Source organism: Pinus tabuliformis, chromosome 3_1, assembly GCF_031772625.1.
Source record: "Pinus tabuliformis cultivar Carrire ecotype Pingquan chromosome 3_1, CPIR1, whole genome shotgun sequence".
Classification (NCBI taxonomy): Eukaryota; Viridiplantae; Streptophyta; class Pinopsida; order Pinales; family Pinaceae; genus Pinus; species Pinus tabuliformis.
The window spans coordinates 165,590,895-165,610,321 of record NC_142301.1 but is presented as its reverse complement, the minus strand read 5'-3'; the positions used below and the strand labels follow the sequence as shown (position 1 = coordinate 165,610,321).

At 37.0% G+C, this 19,427-nt stretch overlaps 1 pseudogene; it reads right to left on the bottom strand.

Moving 5' to 3' along the window:
* Positions 1–18,147: 18,147 nt before the first annotated feature.
* Positions 18,148–19,192, bottom strand: LOC149186308 (uncharacterized; annotated as a pseudogene).
* Between the last annotated feature and the right edge of the window lie 235 nt (positions 19,193–19,427).

Sequence of the window (19,427 nt, the reverse complement as noted above, 5' to 3'; positions counted from 1 at the left end):
ATGGTTTCTGATTCTTTCCTCCCCTGATTAATCCCCATTGTGTTTGCTTTGACAATGCCTTCTTCAAATTTATTGGTTGAGTCTTTCAATTCCTGGTGCTCTTCCTCTTTATATACTGTATAATGATCACCCTTCGCTCCTTCCCACCAATTTTACCTCTGGTATTTTCTCCAATATTTATTGCCATACTGCTTGGGGTGGTTTTTAAACATGTGCCCTATTTCATAACATGTTCTTCACCTGAAAGAAACATTTTCGTAATCTAACGTTTGAGCCCAAAGATAGTTTGGGGCCTTCAAATTTGTTTCAGCAGGAAAGCCCTTACTGAAGTCCATCTCCAAATAAATGCGGGTATAAGATGTTTTATAATAATACTTGGTAACCAGACAACCACAACAAAATCTTCCAAGAGTGTTCCCAATAGATGTTAACATTTGAATGTTCCACAAATGCAATGGGAGATTCATGATACTTACTCAAAATGGAGTCATGGAGATTGAAGTCATAACTGGATCAAAAGTGGGAGACCATGGTTGCATGAATAAATAAACACTACCGCAAAATCACATACCAGATTGGCAAATAACCTTCTTACCCTTGATGTTGTCAAAGAAAACAACGAAATATTCCGAGCCGTGGGGTAAATATTCAAGTCATATGATATATGGGGCTTCCAGGATTCAAATATCCATTTATGCAGATCCGTCAACCATGGCCAAAAACCATTGGACCAACAAACCAATCCTTGCTCCGAGAAAAACTTTTCGTCGTTGCATGCTTCCTTGTCTAGATTCATATCAATAGGAATTTTTTTGAACTATGAGGAGGACAGAGTCTAACTTCAAATTGGAGCTATAAGAGGCAGAAGATGAGCCTACCTTTCCATTTGACATACCAACAATAGGGACTGTCTTCATCACAGAGTCACCAAGTTTTTCCATTATTCCAAAAACCGCAAAAAATTGGAAAAAACTACTCAATTTAGATATAGATCAGTGGATAGACTGAAACCATAACCACCATGAAGGTTTTCCAAACTCTCCATTTGACAAGTCTAATTCATTATCAACAAATAAATAGTAAATATTTATTTCATATAACACTTATTGATATACTCTTTTTTTAATTAATCAATTTAATTAAAAAAAAAAACTAATTTAGAAATAAATTAAATATTAAAAATTTTAAAAAATTACATAGTAAAATTGTCTTTCATCCCTTCATCCTCTACCTCTCATTTATCCTTTCATCGTCTTATTTTCATGTAGCATAACAAGTATATATCAGGGTTAAGTTATTTTAAGTTTTAACCAACATAAATAATGTTTTTTAAAACCGATTTTTAGTTTTTCACCAATAACAAATTTAATTTTTTTATCCATAATATACCTGTCATGTGCATATTCAAACTTGTCCATGAATTTAAACCACCCTTTATTAAAAGCATAAACTCATCCACTTAACCTCGATGATTTCTATGGTTTTATGGAGAAAAATCACATAATAACAATCGTCGAGAAGAAAAGATACATGAATATCTTCAAAAGATAATTTACAACTACAACCACAAGTTGTACAACAATCACTCATCTTCTAGCACTCGACTCATGTGCCACACATCTTTATATAATTTAATACATATATTACATATATTGTAGAATTTTCATACGGATAGAATAAATTAACATAATTATATTAATAAATTATATTAATAAATGTGGTTGATATAAATTCGCAAGTGTACATGCATAACTACATTGGTAAATGTGATTGATATATGTTAATAGATGTTTGTCAATTACATTAATAATAATTAAGTGTATAATAATGATTTAATATTAATATTAATTATTATATAATTATAGTAATTATATAAAAATAATAATTTTGTTTTATATTATTAGGGTTAAAATATTGGGTTTTAGCATTGCATATTAATATTAAGTGTTTGTTTCTAAATAAACATTCCATTAATAAACTAGCAGTCAAAATACATCATAGTTCCTTCGTACCGCTATCTGCCACTAGGAAACCAAATTAGTGGCGGAAGCATTTTTTTTTTCAAGCCAAAATAGACTACATAACAAAAATACAAGTTGTAAAAGTATATCTAACTAAGCTGGCTTGGAAAGCCAAGCTCATCCAAAAGCAAAACGCGGTTGATTGATAGACATCTAGAACTAAATAAACAAACCAATACGTGCCCCAAAAAAGATATGTAAGACAAACCATAATGGGTTAATTAGAAGCTGAGACATTAATCAGAATTGAGGGGTCTCCTAGAGAGACTTGACCTTGATTTTTACGAAAGAGATTCTCAATATTGGACAAGTAATGTGCCATTTGATGGTTCTCTACATGAAAGCCTAAGAGGACTAGGAACCTCCTCATGAGAGATGAGGGAAGCCACCTTTGCAATGGAGATAACTTTTGCAAAAGTCAAGTTCAATTCGACATGTAAACAGACCAACTGAGGCAATAACGAGATAACAACAAAGATCGCCATTGTATTTAGAGGCAAGACCATCCCCCCTGCCTTGGAATGGGAAAGTATCATCCTAAGGGTGGAATTAATTGTCACAATAGTGATCTAGATGGTGTGGGTTGGCCTCATGCCCTACCTCGTGTGATTGAGGTGATGTAGGGGCCATACCCCCATCCTTTCACCAACATTTTCCTTGCACATAAAATCTCCCATGTTAGTAAGAATCAAAGGCATGTGTACTTTGTCAGTGAGAAACATAGATCTAAAGAGGATAATAGTTGTGAAAAGAAACAAGTGCTATGGTAGTGTGAATACAAGACCTGAGAGTTCAAGAAGCGGGAGGTCAAGGCACTTGGAGAAGTGTTGGTTGGATGTTGTTAGGATGATAAAAAGTTTAGTGTGGGTGATGTAAGTCCTCCCTCGTGGATGGTAGTAGGTGCATTGCCTAGGTGGGTGTAAAGGGTTGCTAAAAAGAGGTTACAAAACTAAACAATACTTACTCTACCACTGGATGAATGGAGTGGTGAACCATTCTTTTAATTGGTGGATATATTTATGTTGATAGGCATGCCTATTTTGGAGTAGGGCTTGATTAATTTTAATTTAGTTATCAATAATTATTAGGTGGATGGCAAGGATTTAACCTCCACACAATATTCTAGAATATTCTTTGTAGTATGCACAAATCAAAGGTTGAGATTTATCTCCAAAGTAGTTATGTCATTTCCCCCTTTCAATTAAATTGATTAATTGAAGAAAATGTCATTAAGTGTCATAACAAATAAGTTATGGTTTTTTTTGGCATGTGGTGTTGATAAGTCATGATATTGTAGCAAAGCCCATTTATAAATGTTGTAAAGTGGGAAAGGATGTTCTTAGTTAAAACTCTTGTTATAATTTTATTTTTTTAATATATATATATATATGTGTGTGTGTGTGTGTGTGTGTTTGTTTAATTTATATATTAAATTTTTAATTAATAATAATAATTTAAAGTAAATTTATAATTTAGTTAAATTTTATGATTTTTTTTAGCAATATGAATATCATGAAGTAAATATTTTAATATTTATCATAAATTGATATCTATAAAAATTTACTGGTCATTAATTTTATTTTTATAATGTCATTTTTTTTTAATTTATTAATATTCACAAACATTCTTCTCAAACCAATATATATATATATATATATATATATATATATATATATATATAGATATGATAATAAAATGTGTATTTCAAAACCCTATATCATATTATTATTATCCAATTTTAAGGTCAAAACCAAGCCAAACACCACCAAATTACAAGGAACCCTAAGCCAAAAACCAAATTGGTGTATGAGATCTTCTTGTTTGTGGGAAAAGGGACCCACCTTCGGGCAAGAATTTGGCTACTAAATCTATGAAGGCATACATACTCTATCCCCTTTGGTTTTGAACTTATAACTTCTTAGAAAAAACACATGCTTTTAACCATTAAACCCACTCAAACTCTATAAATACAAAACCCCATTTGTGATTCCATAGGAATCCATTAATTTGTTATGTGCGGATTTCATTCGTATACACTTGATTTAACCTATCTGTATACACGAACTTTTTAATCATTATTTTGTGATTGGTATAAATTCACTAAACAACAAACTTTTTGATTAGTATAAATCCATTAAATGGTTAAGCATGTGGATCTTGTAATTTAAATTGATATGTATAGACTTGATATTTTAATGGGTTTGTAGTTTATATTTTTTAATAAAAATTAATACGACCATTCAAATGGTTAGTATATATTAATAGATATTTTATTTATTTCATAAATATTAAAATATTAATTTCATGATTATATGATTATATTATGAATATTAAAAAAAATATTACATCAGCAATAAAAATAAAATCTATAATTATTATAAATGGCATTGTTTATTGAAATGATAATTTTGTTTTTAAATGAAATGTTTGAATATTTTTTTAATAGTGAAAATATATTTAACTCTATTAAAAATCCTAAAATATCTAACCTCGAAACTAAATAACTACCATATTTCCAAAATTTTCCACTAAACTTTTTATTAAAATTAAAATCCTAAATTTTCCACTAAACTTTTATTAAAATTAAAATCCTAGTTAAATTTAGAAAAACGTGAAAGAGTAGGCCCATTTATGCTGAATTTAAATCCGTATCATCATGTTGGAAACCTTATTTTAAAGGAAACATACTTATTGATTGCTTTCTTAGAAATTGGTAAGTTAATTATTCAATTTGATATATTTTTTCCAATAAGAGTAATAATTCAAACTTGTGATTTTTCCATAATTATATTTTAACTTGTAAATGGAAAATATTAAATTAATTATTTAATTATTTATATATATATAATAAATTGACTTGCGATTTTTACACTCTGCTTAATAATTATTTAATATAATATAATATTATAATAATAATAAGAAGTCAACTTATAATTTTTACACTCATATATATAAAAATGTAATCATGTTTTGATTTGTAAATAAATTTCAGCTACTAATACTTTAAAGTATAAGCTTAGGTAATTAATAGCTATCCCCGTGAAGTAGAGATACCAACACAATCCGTAGCACAATCTCACTCTTCCAGCGCTATACTGCTCATCATGCACCACAAATCTTCACATAAACTTTGCCTCTACATAACTAACAGACTTGCAATTTTTTGCAATTTTTTCATAAACATTAAGAAACATGTTAAGTTTGGGTAATGGTGCAGTACATAAATATACTAAATTTTCTCATGTGTTCATTGTATATTTCTCTTTAAAGTGTGATGGACTACTTCTAACCACAACAGATTAGTATGAATTGTTTATTTATAAATGTATGGAAAAATTAATATTTTTGATGATTTTGAATGAAGTATATTATTTTCTTTAATTAATTTGAATTGAATTTTGGTTATATAAGATTCAATAAAATTTAAAATTTATTTTGATTGGAAAAAAATTATTTGTGAAAATTTAAGTTTTGAGTTGTGAAGATGATTTTTTTTATGTAAAGAGTTTATTGAGTATGGATGAAGTATTTGATGTTTTAGTATTGGAAATTATAAAACAAAAATTAAATGAGAAGTTTTTATGCAAGGCAACAAAAGCTACATCTTTCCAGAAAGCATGGGAGATCCTGGAAACAAAATTTGGTACAAAGGAAAGTGACATGCAATAACAAGTTGTGTCACTGTTTGTTGAAGAATTAATAGAGAAGTACACTACATGTATGAAAGTAAATCAATAAGACTCTAGGATGACAACAAAGCTTGGAGAATCTCACTGAAATGTGGATGATGGTTGTGAAGACAGTAAAAGTGAAACCCATTATGCAAAAATTCATATGGATGAAGAAGACACATAAAAAGATTGCAGAGAGAGAAGTTGAAGGGTTTGTGCGTGTAGCAGAGCAAGAGCATATAGATGATCGAGCACTACACTGTAATGTGAATGGTGAAAATGATGGTGAATTCCACTGCGTTGAAACACATGTGGATGATTGATCCGGATTTAAACAGGAACGCAACAAATTACAGAGATAACCATATACACAAAGATGCAGCGGAAATAATACTTCGTTTCATTAATGGAAAATACTGAAATATGCTTACAAACAGAAATGGAAATGAACTAGCTAGGGCGATGGTAGCTTATCTCTGAGAAGAGATGTGATGGCTACATGCCTCTGAACTGTGTTACAATGAGGCTCGAAGGCCTATTTATTGTTGAGAAACAATGGGAAAACCCTTAACATTCCAAAACCTAACCCTAGGAGATGAAACGCCAAACTGTGGGCCCTGTTTGGGGGTAAGTTGGTACATCAACTTCCCGGGGTCGTAACTTTGGCATATGATCTCCGTTTGACGCGTACAATAGCTCATTAGAAAGATCTATCCGAGCACTATCATTGTTGGAACGGGCAACACCAGTCCAGTCCATTCCATGGACTCGTGTTGCCCCCGGATTCCCCAAAAAACGTCGTTTAGGGCCTCAAAACGGCTCCGGAAGTTCAGGACCCGAAAAACTGCTAAAAATAGTAAGTTGTGCTACAATTAAGGAAACTGAAAATGCTGAGAAAGACAATGGTGGGGGTCCAGGTGGACTTGGCAGGTGGCCACCAATATCCACCTGGATCATTCCTCCCCCCTTAGGAAGCAATGGTCCCCATTGCGTTGAGCTCCTCCATGAGATGAGGAAACTTCTGCTGAACTTGTTCCCTGGTGAGCCACTTGCCCTGCTGAAGGAGTTGGCCCGCTTTGACAACTCGATACAGTTGGATATTCTGTTGGCGAGTGTTCTTGATCTGTGTGTCCATGATCCGATCAGTTGCAGCTTGTTCCATGCAATCTGGATTTAATTCTGTGGGTTTGAGCTGTTCTGCAATGTCGGATGTGTCTAGCAATGGTGGAAAGTATGGCCGAAGGCGGTCCACATTGAATACTGGGTGCAGGCCAAGGAATGGGGGAATGCTGAGCTCAAATGCATTGTCTCCCATAGCCTTAGTAATGGTGTAAGGACCATATCGGAGTGGTCTCAATTTCCGATAGGCTCCAGTAAGGCGTTCCTTTTGCAAATGCAACCAGACTTTGTCGCCCACCTGAAACTTGTGTGGCACCCGATGTTGATCATGTCGCTGCTTGTACTTGGCATTTGATTTCTCAAGAATGTCATGGACCTGCTGGCGAATATGTTGGATGCGCTCAATGAAGCTGGTGGCCTTATCTGTTTCGGACTGGACATGAGCTGAATTCATGTGAGTAGCTGCAAGTGGCATGGCCACATCAATGGGGCATAGTGGCTGGAATCCCAAACCCACCTGAAAAGGGCTATGGCCAGTGGAGCTGTGAAGAGCTCGGTTGTAGCTGTGCTGAACGTAGGGGAGGCTCTCGTCCCATGTGCGTGGATGCTTTGAGTTATACATGCGCAGAATGTGCACAATCATCCTATTGACAACCTCTGTCTGGCCATCAGTTTGAGGATGGAAGGCTGTGGACTTCGTGAGTTTGGTGTCCAGCATTGACCAGAGACTGGACCAAAAGGTGCTGAGAAACCGACTGTCCCGATCTGAGATGATAGACTGTGGGATCCCAAAGTGCACCCACACTCGTTCAAAGAAGAGTTTAGCAGTGGCTTCTGCTGTGATATTCTTCTTGCAGGCCATCATAATGGCCATCTTTGAGAACCTGTCGACGACCACAAAAACACAGTCATTTCCATGCTTAGTGGAAGGAAGGCCTGACATGTAATCCATGGAGATGGATTCCCAAGGTCGACTAGGGGTAGGCAACGGGGTATAGAGGCCTTGCTTCTTAATGGTCGGTTTGGCAATGGCACAGGCAGTACATGATCGGATGTACTTCCCAACATCCTGTCGAAGATTCGGCCAATAGAAATAGTTTTGCAGTACTGCCACTGTTTTCTCGACCCCGAAATGCCCAGCAGCCCGACTGTAGTGTGCTTCCCAAATCATCTTGGCACGCTCGCTTGAAGGAACACAAAGGTGACCGAGGTGGCATAATAGGGCATCCTGGAGGTGAAAATCTGCAACCTGCCGACCCTCCAAGAGTGTCTGGTATGTGTGGCCGAATTCTGGGTCGCTTTTGTAGAGAAGTGGCCAATCAGAAGTCTCGTGCCCGCAAGAGTTGAGCACGGTGGTTAGCGCCATGATCGGTGGTCGACTGAGGCAATCTGCAACATTATTGGTGCTGCCCTTTTTATACTTGATATTCAAGTGAAACTGTTGCAGGTATGTAGACCACTTCTGATGGCGATCATTCTGCAATTTCCCTTGGGTCTGTATGAACTGCAGAGGTCGGTGGTCTGTGTGGATGACCGTTTCCTTCCCCAAAATGTAATGCTTCCATTGTCGGCAGGCCTGTACAATGGAATACATCTCTTTATCATAAGTGGGGTACTTCCGGACTGTGTCTGAAAGTGTTTCACTGTGATATGCCACTGGATGTCCATGTTGAGTAAGGACTGCCCCAATAGCATAGTCAGAGGCATCTGTCTCGACCTCAAATGGTTGTTGTAAATCTGGTAACGCGAGCACTGGTGCCGTGCAGAGGCGATCCTTCAACTCCCTGAATGCCTTCTGTTGAGATTCAGACCAAAAGAATTTTGCTTTCGCCCCGCCCTTGGTGACTTGACTCAAGGGCGAAGAAATATGAGAAAATCCCAACACAAACCTGCGGTAGAAGTTGGCAAGACCTAGAAAGCTGCGGAGCTCTGTTAGAGTGGTTGGAGAGGGCCAATCCCGAATGACTTGGACCTTGGCTGGATCGACATGCACCCCTTGTTCATCAATGATGTATCCCAGATACTGAACCTCGGTCATGCCAAAAGTGCATTTCTCCAAATTGGCACATAGCTTGTGTTGCCGCAGTGTTTGGAGAACCTGTCGGATGTGGTGGAGGTGCTCTTCCCAACTCTGGCTGAAGATCAGAATGTCATCCAAGTATACTACTACAAAGGAGTTGGTGAATGGCCGCAAGATGTCATCCATTAGCCTCATAAAGGTTGCAGGAGCATTCGTCAATCCGAAAGGCATGACCAACCATTCGAAGAGGCCCTCCTTGGATTTGAAGGCAGTCTTCCACACATCTGAGGGTTCAATTGGTACCTGGTGATATCCTGACTTCAGATCGATCTTGCTGAAATATTTCGCCCCCTTTAGTTGGTCTAGGAGGTCATCAATCCGCGGGATCGGGTACCTATTACGGACAGTGATCTTGTTCAGCGCCCGATAGTCAATACAGAGTCTCCACGTCCCATCCTTCTTCTGTACCAACACTATCGGGCTCCCACAGGGCGAAGAACTCGGACGGATGTGACCTTTCTGCAGGAGCTCCTGAATCTGCCTCTTGATTTCATTGTTCTCCAGAACGGAGCGCCGATAAATTGGTCCATTGGGTAGCGGCGCACCTGGGGTCAGATCGATGGAGTGCTTGACTTGACAGTGCAGAGGAACCCCTGCCGGGGAGGTGAAGATGTCTTCGTACTCCTCCACAATCTTGTCCATCTGTAGCTGCCGTGCAGAGGGACCCCATTTGGAGGCCGCGGCCACTGTCTTCTTCTTCTCTTGAGGGCGTATCATCAAGAAAACAAATTTCCTGGTTTTGGAAATGATCTTACTGCATTGTTTTGCAGTAATCAAAGAGATGGCGGCAGGTGGTGCTACCTCTGGTATCCTGAACAACTTATTTCCCAATGTAATAATAACAGCACGGGGCCTTGATTCATACACAGCATGTCGCTTCCACAAGTATGGTTGTCCTAGTAATACATCACAAACTTCAAGGGGAGCAATGTCACACAATACCTCATCCGTGAAGGGCTTGATGTTGTATGGAAGGCGACACTGCTGGCTCACGCGAAGATCTCGCCCTTGGTGAAGCCACCCAATGGTGTATGGTTGTGGATGTGCTGTGGTCGGTAAGCCCAACCGCTTCACGACCTCTGCCGAAATGAGGTTCTTTTGACTCCCGCTATCAACAATGAACTGTATCGGGGAGCCCTTTACCCACATCTGGGAGTGGAAGAGACGCTCCTCCTCCTCTGGATCTTCGGGTTCATTTTTCTGGATCTTTGCGGTAGCAACAGTGGCGCTGGGATCCGCATCAATGATCTGCTTCCCTTTTTCATACCCCTTATCGGGTTCTGACTCAGAGTCGGAACATGCATCTGATTCTGAAACCTTTAGCTCAGCCACCAGTGACTGCTTGGCCCGACACTCACTTGTGTTGTGAGTGGAGCTCTTATGGAACTCGCACCATTTTCCAGTGTCCTTTCTCGGCTTCGCGGCGTTGCCCTTTGCTTGCAGCTTCGGCTGGTTGTCTTGGGCTGTCCCGCCTTGGCTTTGTCCTTTGTTCTGTGGTTTAGGGGCACCTTTCCCCTGCTTTGGATTCGCAGATCCAAAGTCTCGCTTCTTTTGTTTAAACTTCTGCTCGACCTTGACGGCATACCGGTATGCTGCGCCGAGCGAGGGGATGTTTAGGAACTGTATTTCTTCCTGGATGTACTTGTGCAGGCAGCCACGGTATTTGAGTATCAAATGTTGCTCCGAATCCTTGATACCCAACTTTGTGCGAAGGGTATGGAAAAGATTGGTGAACTCCGGCACGTCTTGGTCCCTTCCCTGCCGCAGCGTGGTCCACTTTATGTATTCATCCTCATAGCTTCCGACAGGGTAGTACTGCTCCTTGATGGCATCCCGGAACGAATCCCAGGTGGGTGCGGCTGAAAATAGTGAGCCAGTACTTTCATCCTTCTGCTCGCAGTAGGTTTCCCACCAGTCCTTGACGTGGGGGGCTGCTTTGAGAAGAGCAAAAACAATCTTTTCCCGACTCGAAAATTCATGAACAGAAAAATAACCCTCTAGCAGATTTAACCATTTATCTACGGCATCGGCGTCTATCTAACCCTCGAATATGGGGATTTCAAAATTAACTTGTACCTTAAAGGGTGTGGCGTTTCCAGAGGAGCTGCTAGAAGCCGATGCGCCGCTTCTGGGTAGCCGCTGAAGGATCTGCGCAAAGCTGTCCATCATCGCGTTCCGTTGTCGCTCGAACGCTTCTTCGAGCAAGATTTTGATGGGATCTCCTGCCCCCTCGTCTTTCTTCTCGTCCGCCATGGGAGGCCGTCGGGATTTGCGAGGCTGGTCTTGCAAAGGTTCAACCAGTTCAAGCCCTAACTCCTTATATCCCGACCTTGTTGGGGACATGCAAGAAAAACAGAGAAAAAGCAGACCGCTCTGATACCACTGATCCGGATTTAAACAGGAACGCAACAAATTACAGAGATAACCATATACACAAAGATGCAACAGAAATAATACTTCGTTTCATTAATGGAAAATACTGAAATATGCTTACAAACAGAAATGGAAATGAACTAGCTAGGGCGATGGTAGCTTATCTCTGAGAAGAGATGTGATGGCTACATGCCTCTGAACTGTGTTACAATGAGGCTCGAAGGCCTATTTATTGTTGAGAAACAATGGGAAAACCCTTAACATTCCAAAACCTAACCCTAGGAGATGAAACGCCAAACTGTGGGCCCCGTTTGGGGGTAAGTTGGTACATCAACTTCCCGGGGTCGTAACTTTGGCATATGATCTCCGTTTGACGCGTACAGTAGCTCATTAGAAAGATCTATCCGAGCACTATCATTGTTGGAACGGGCAACATGAGTCCCCGGATTCCCCAAAAAACGTCGTTTAGGGCCTCAAAACGGCTCCGGAAGTTCAGGACCCGAAAAACTGCTAAAAATAGTAAGTTGTGCTACAATTAAGGAAACTGAAAATGCTGAGAAAGACAATGGTGGGGGTCCAGGTGGACTTGGCAGGTGGCCACCAATATCCACCTGGATCAATGATGACTGCAAAGTGAGTTGTGAATTAGTGAATCTAGCAATAGGCCTTCTCAATGATGGTGAATTGAAGGTTGAAGTTGCCATTGTAGCAAAAGTTATGAAGTAAAAGTTGGAACTCCTCATGAAACAGTGTGTGAACTAGCATCAGATGAGTTTGGCATAGATAAAGCTACCAATAGAGCGGCAAGTGGTTTTTTGGATTTAGCAATTGAAATTGTTGATGTTAACTTTGTTGAATAATAATTAACTAGTGATGAGTGGTTGCACATGATGCAACAGAAAAATCTCATTGATATGTTGTTATTCGGTGAAAGAAACCCACTTGTGTCTATAAGCCAAGTGGAACATAACCTGTTTGTTTCAGTAGAAGTTGGTAAAAAAGTGGAAAATGATGATTATGATGCAACAACAAAGGAAGAGAAGGAATAGACAGAGAAAGAAGAGAAGGAAGAGAATGTGGAGAAAACTCTCACTGGAGAGCATAATGCGGATGTTTTTAACATTTATTTTGAGTGTGCAAGTAAAATGATAGTACACCAGTTACAGTTATAGCTGAAAGAAAAGGTGAAGAAAAGGATGCAACAAATGACATGAAAGTTTATGAAGACAAAGAAGAAAGCATTGAAATAACCTTTCAACAATGGAGCTAAGAAGAGATCAAATTTTGCGATCAAGAAATATGGCAGATAGAAGATCAGGAATATGAACCACAAGAAATAAAGCGGAGATTATAGTTTGAAGATGAAGAGTTCTGGAAATAGTGAATGAGTGAACAAATCTTTGAAGAGGAAGTTGCAGAAGAGAGACTCAAAAAGCTTAAATTGTTTTTCAGAACAATACAAGAGAAGTCAAAGAAAAACTGCAACAACAAGAAGTGAAAAAATAAGGAGTTTACAATAAGAAAGCGAGGTTAAGAATGAAGCAATTTCGAGGGTATGGAATTTGGAAGAAATAAAAAAGAAAATCCAGCATTGTAAGAGTTCCACCTGTGTTGAAATCTCTAGAGGTGTAACCCATATGCCCGTATTGTAGGAAGATACAAGCAATATGAAAGCAAGTCCCAACACCAACTCTGACCTCTGGAGTTTCAGTGTTTGGAACAATTTGTAAGAGTTCCACCTATATAGAAAGTCTTTTGAGTCATTGTAAGCCTAGTTGAGACTTAGACCAGCGTACATGTTTAAGTTATGTTGAGGCATGATTACGTGAAGGTCGAGTCATACAATGGTATTTAATGGGGAGTGTTAGAAGTAGTAATTACTCCCGTATGCATGCAATGCATGAAGAGTTGAGTTAAATTAAGAAAAACAAGTGGAGTCTAATATTAGAAGCAAGTCGAGTGTGGTTTTGCATGAAGTAATTAGCTAAAAAAAATCAAGCGTAATTAAATTTGCATGATTCCATATTTAGTAAATTTAATTTTCTATACTTGTAATTGAGTCATTGTAACGAAAAACAAGAAAAAAACAAGCCACATTTTCGTGGATTCATATGAGTGAATCAAATTTCATGAATAATTAAATAATTGAGTAGCAATTCAAGTTTTTTTTTTTTTTCCGTGTATTTGTGTTTTCCTCTCTACCTTTCCATCCTGCGCTGTGCCCAGTTATATGTCCCTCTTGTTGCTCCGTTGCATCTTGTTATCACATGTGAGTACAACGGAATTAATTAATGCTTCGACATTGCATGTTTTTGAAATATTGGGTATTAATTAATTTTTGCGATCGGAATTTAACGTGAACAGTGAAAAAGCTTCGCGTACCAAAGATTGATCACAAGCTGTTTTTCATAAAAATTCGCTATTAATTAATTTTTCGACGGTGAACTTAATATTACACTTAATCATCTACCTAATATTACACTTGAATAAATGGTGAACTTAATATTACACTTAAATCAATGTGAATAGTAGGCCACAGAAATTTTGAGAGAATTAAATCTTTTCATTTATGAAAGAGTGTAATATAATTGGTTTGGGATTATGATATACAACTGTTTTTATTTAATTAAGAGTTTGTAATTTTAACATGAAAATAAATAGTTTTAAAACTGTGATTTATTTGGTGTATGTAAAAGCTTTTGTGTTTTTAAATTTTTAAGTAATTTATTTTATATTGTATGATTTGTTTATTTTTAATAATAGTGATGAGTTAGTTTACATTTACAAATCAAATAATAATTATTTCACTGGTGTTGTTATATAAAATAAATGGTTTATTGGTATTTACTAGCCATTTAAATTATATGGTTGAATTAGTAAACTAGGATAAACATCAATTCATAATCAACATCAAAATACCTACTTCATGATACATCTCATATTTACCAAGATTAAAACTAGCAATTGTACCAAATGGTGCAAAGGAAAGGAAACACAGTAAGGCGGTAGTACTGGAAAGAGTAGCGTAGAAGAAAGAATATGTGATATGTTATGCGATTGAATTGAATATTTAAATTATAAACATAAATTATTTTATTTAAAAAGAAATTTTAGGTTTGGAGAATTGTTTTGATAAAAAAATTGGCTTTTTTTTTTTTTTTTTTTGGCTTGGCTTGGCTTATAGTTTGGGCTCTCATTTTTTATGAAGTGCACATTTCAAACAACTAAATTCATTGTTGATTTTATTTTATTTTAAATGTTATATATTATGTGATCTATCAGTAACCCATATGATAATATCAGAATGAAATGAAGTAAGAACAAGGATTTGAAGATGCCTAACATGGTGAAAATGAGGAGATACGAGACTTGGTCGATGTACAACATGGAGGAAATGAGGGAGAGCAATGCTTATTTGAAGCCTAGCTAGGCAGAATGAAGAAAACAATGTTTCATAGGAAGAAGATGTTGAGTGTGTGGAGCAATTAGTCAAGGAGAGGGGCTAAGGAGAAAAGATGGGTAGGCCCAAAGGAAGAAGAGGGGCCAAGTAAAAAAATACCAATGCAGTGTCACCATTTGTTGGAAGAATTACAAACTCCATAGTGAATTAGTGCCATGTTCTTATTAGTGCAAGAAAGGATATTGGTAAGAGGAGAAGCGTTGTGAAACCCAAGAAATGATAAGGAACAAAGAGAAATGTGTGTGCCAAGGGTGCTGCCATGCTTGAGGTTTCTAAAGAGAGTAAGGATTTGATTGAGTTAACCATGTATAAAATGTAGGTTGTAGGTATGTCATCTCCATTGATGAATCTATTTGGAATTGAGGATCAATTAGAAGAATCACCAGTGAAGACCAAATCTCAGACTCAAAAGAAGTCATCTATTATTCCAATCCTTACTACTATGGTAAAAGTGTCTTGTGTGATGCCTCTCAACCTTCAAGGCGTACAAATGCGTTGGAAAGGTTATTATTTTGTTATGGGGGAAACCATCAAATTTATGACAATTGCAAAGGTGTCATCTTCACTAGATGCAATTGTCTTAATCTTCTTATAATTCACATGCTCCATGATGTTGCAACTCTGTAGAAATTTTGTTGCATTTGTTACAAAACATTACAAATGTGATAGGGTTGTTCACTAAGGTCCTAATCTAAATGATCCACCCCTAGATAGTGACCATATTACTCCTAACTACAAATGTCCAAGAGAATATTCCTACTATCAAAAATCTTAGTGAAGAAGTCATCAATCAAGCTATCGAAAAAATGCTCTAATTGGTTAATTTTGTCAAGCAAGCTCTCTTGGTTTTCAACATTGTTGTTCCTCCGTTGGAAGCCCATGTACCTCAAATCGAGTTGGCTCCAGTGCTTGTCCATTAAGTATTATGTATTTCCAACCTCATATAAAAAAATGCAGTCTACTATACATGGTAGTCTTAATAGAAGACCTTACTTGGTCTATCTCAGTATCCACTCTACATCGCAGGTGGGATGATGAAGAAAAAAATGGAAGACCTGAAACACAAATTATGCATAGAAATTGAATTATCATTAAAACTACACACCAACACCCAAAGAAGCAACATGAGTAGCAATGAGCTTATATTCTTCATCAAATACATATCCATTTCATTGCATACATGACCCCTCTGAGGCCATTGGACCCATTCCACTTTGCAAAATTGGCCTTGAAGGCCTTATCATCAAATTGAAAAAAGATTTCCCACATGCTTCAATCTTGGTTTTTATTAACACCTTGTTCTCTTCTTCCGAGTAGATGGCCCCTAGCACCCTGATATGCTCCTCATCATGTGCCTACACTATTAGCATTCAATACCATGGAAATGTTTTGTACTATATTTTGGTATTTCTCCACGCCCACAATTTCACATTTCGAAACATATCACACATCCTAGAGCTTTGAGCTCTCATCCATGTATTCATCAAGCCATCTGTTTATTGGCGGAAGCTGCGATTTCTACACCAATTGGATGATTTCCCTATGCAAGGACCTTAACAGGCAACAATGTGTTGAAGTCAATCCATCGACATTAAATTGTGGGGAGAGATTGGTTGTTCTATATTTTCTATGCCTTGTATTAGAGTGGTGTATAAGACATTGACATCCCTACATATTAAATTCGCGGATGAGGAATTCATAGCTTCACAGAAAGGAAACAATTGCAACATATTCTTTAACAACTCCCAATTCTTGAATAACACAATTGACCCAAAACAAGAAATTAATGGATTGAAATCTGAATTCTCTCAAAAACTTAGGCTTTGGATTAATTTCCAACATACCCACATGAAAAAATAGCTAGTTTATTAATTCCTCAAATTCTCCCATGGAAAAATGATTAGTTATAATAATTTCTCATTACACACATTCAAAAAAATATACAAAAGTCATTTCATTTCCTTGCCCATTATACTATGTTCCCTTCATCAATTATACCCCAATGCCCAACTTTTTTTTCTTCTTTAAACATATTTTCTATGTACACTTTCAAACTGTGAGAATAAGGGTACATATTTAATTATCTCATATAAATTTTGTTGCTTTCATAAGTTTTGATTGATTTTTTTAAATCCATATAGGTGCTCACTGCAATATTTTGGATATTCAATAGACATAAATGTCTTCCACGCTATGTAAGATTTTTTTGGCTAAAAGGTCATAGGTGGAGTTGCTCAAGACTTGCACCTGGCTCCACCCATTTTTTGTAAGTGCCTTTTTCTTTGACATAGCACTTCCAATGAACACGAGAGAACAAAAATTGCTCTATTTTAGATATCCAATGGACAAAACCCAGGAGGTATGCTCCACCCTTGAATGCTTGTTTTTAGCTCATCATTGTAGTGGTGTAGCTGTATTCGTATTAAATACCTTGACACCATTGACATAATAGAATGTCAGGTTATAAAAGAAATGTCCTAGTTAGAAACGATAAGAGAGCACACATTATTTCCTTGAAAATGAATATACACACGCATTGTATGGAGCAGGGCATAGGGTGAAAAATCTTCCAACACACATTCTATTGAGCAGGGAATATGGTGAAAAATCTTCCAACACACATTGTATTGAGTAGGGAATAGGGTGAAAAACCTTCCAACAAAGATCTAAAGTATAAAATAATGTTATAATACATAAAGTAATGAACTACCCTCTAATATTAAGCAGACAAGAATACAATTCAGATATAATTATACTTAAGAATCAACATCATACTCCGTACTTTATAGGTACTTGCTCAAGTTTGCTGAATCTTTTTCTAGACTGATGTAGCGCATTTCAAAAATATCAAATTCATGAGGGACATGAACAAATTAACTTATTATGAATTATCCTTTTGAAGAGAAAAACATTAGGCCTGGAAAACAACTTTCAAAATATTACCATAGTCTGAAATAATTTCATGGCAGAATGATCTCATTATTCACTGGAAACGAAATAATAAATGGTGATATCGCAGTCACCTCTAAGCATAATTATTTCAATATTACATCGAAAGCTATGCCCATAATGTTCTTAATATGATTTATGGGCTTTTCGAAAGCCATCCAATGAAGCAGTTAAGTGCAATGTATTTCAAATCAAAATCATGACAACTAATATGGATCAAAAGTAACATGTGTCAAACAGAAACTCCACTCCATGATTTACTTGTTTTTTTCTACAATACTTACAAAATATATGCTTATGCAAACTATATAAATAACAATAAGATGGTAAAAATAAGATTGTGAGATATTATCCCTTCCCTTTCAATAACAGAAAGGATAAAAACTGAGAGGCATGGATATACTTTCAAGTGGTATTATCCTAGTCTGCATTACACCCAATACTATCAACCCCTAGATAGTGACCATATTACTCCTAACTGTAAATGTTCAAGAGCATCTTCTTGCTATCAATAATCTCGGTGAAGAAGTCCTCAAGAAGGCTATTGAAAGAGTGCTCGAATTGTTGAATTTTGTCAATCAAGCTCTCTAGGTTTTCATGATAGTTGTTATTGCTCCATTGGGATCCCATGGACCTCAGATCTTATTTGCTCCAATGCTTCAACATCAAGGATTATTTTTTTCCAACGTCATATAAAAAAATGTAGGCATACTATACACAATAGCCTTAATAGGAGACCTTACTGATCTATCTCAATATCCATTCCACATTGTAGGCAGGATGAAGAGGCAAAAATAGAAGCCCTGAAGCACATATTATTCTTAGAAACTGAATTCTCATTGAAACCATACACCAACCCCCAAAGCAGCAACATGAGCGGCAATAATCTTATATTCTTCATCAAATACATATCCCTTTCATTGCATAAATGACCCGTATGATGTCATTAGACCCATTCCACTTTGGAAAATTTGCCTGGAAGGCCTTATCATCAATTTGCAAAAATGGTTTCCCACGTGCTTCAATATTGGTTTCTATCAAGACCTTGTTCTCTTCTTCGAAGATGATGGCCTCCAGCACCCTGATATGCTCCTCATCACGTTCCTGCACTGTTAGCATTCAGTGGCATGGAAACTTTCTCTACTACATTCTGGTATTTCTCTAGGATTGTAATTCCACATTTCGGTATGTGTCACACATCCCATAGCTTTGAGATCTCATCCATGTATTCATCAAGCCATCTCTTTGCCACTATAAGCTACAATTTCTGCACCAATTTGATTGTTTTCCACTATAAGTTACAATTTCTGCACCAATTGGATGATTTCCCTGTGCAGGGACCTTAACAGGCAACACTCTATTAAAGTCAATCCGTCGACATGAAATTGTGGGGAGAGATTGATTGTTCTAGATTTTATAGGCCTTATATCAGGGTGGTGTAGAAGTCATTCACATTGCTAAATATTGAATTCACGGGTGAGGAATCCATAGCTTCATAGAAAGACACTAATTGCAACATATTCTTTAACAACTCCCAGGTCTTGAATGATACAACTGACCCACAACAGGAAATTAATGGATTAAAATACAAATTCTCTCAAAAACATAGGATTTTGATTAATTTCCAACACACATACATGGAAAATTAGCTTGTTTCTTAATTGCTCAAATGCTCACATGAAAAAAAATGATAAGTTATCCTAATTTCTCATTACATACATTCAAAAAAGGATACAAAAGTCATTTTATTTCCT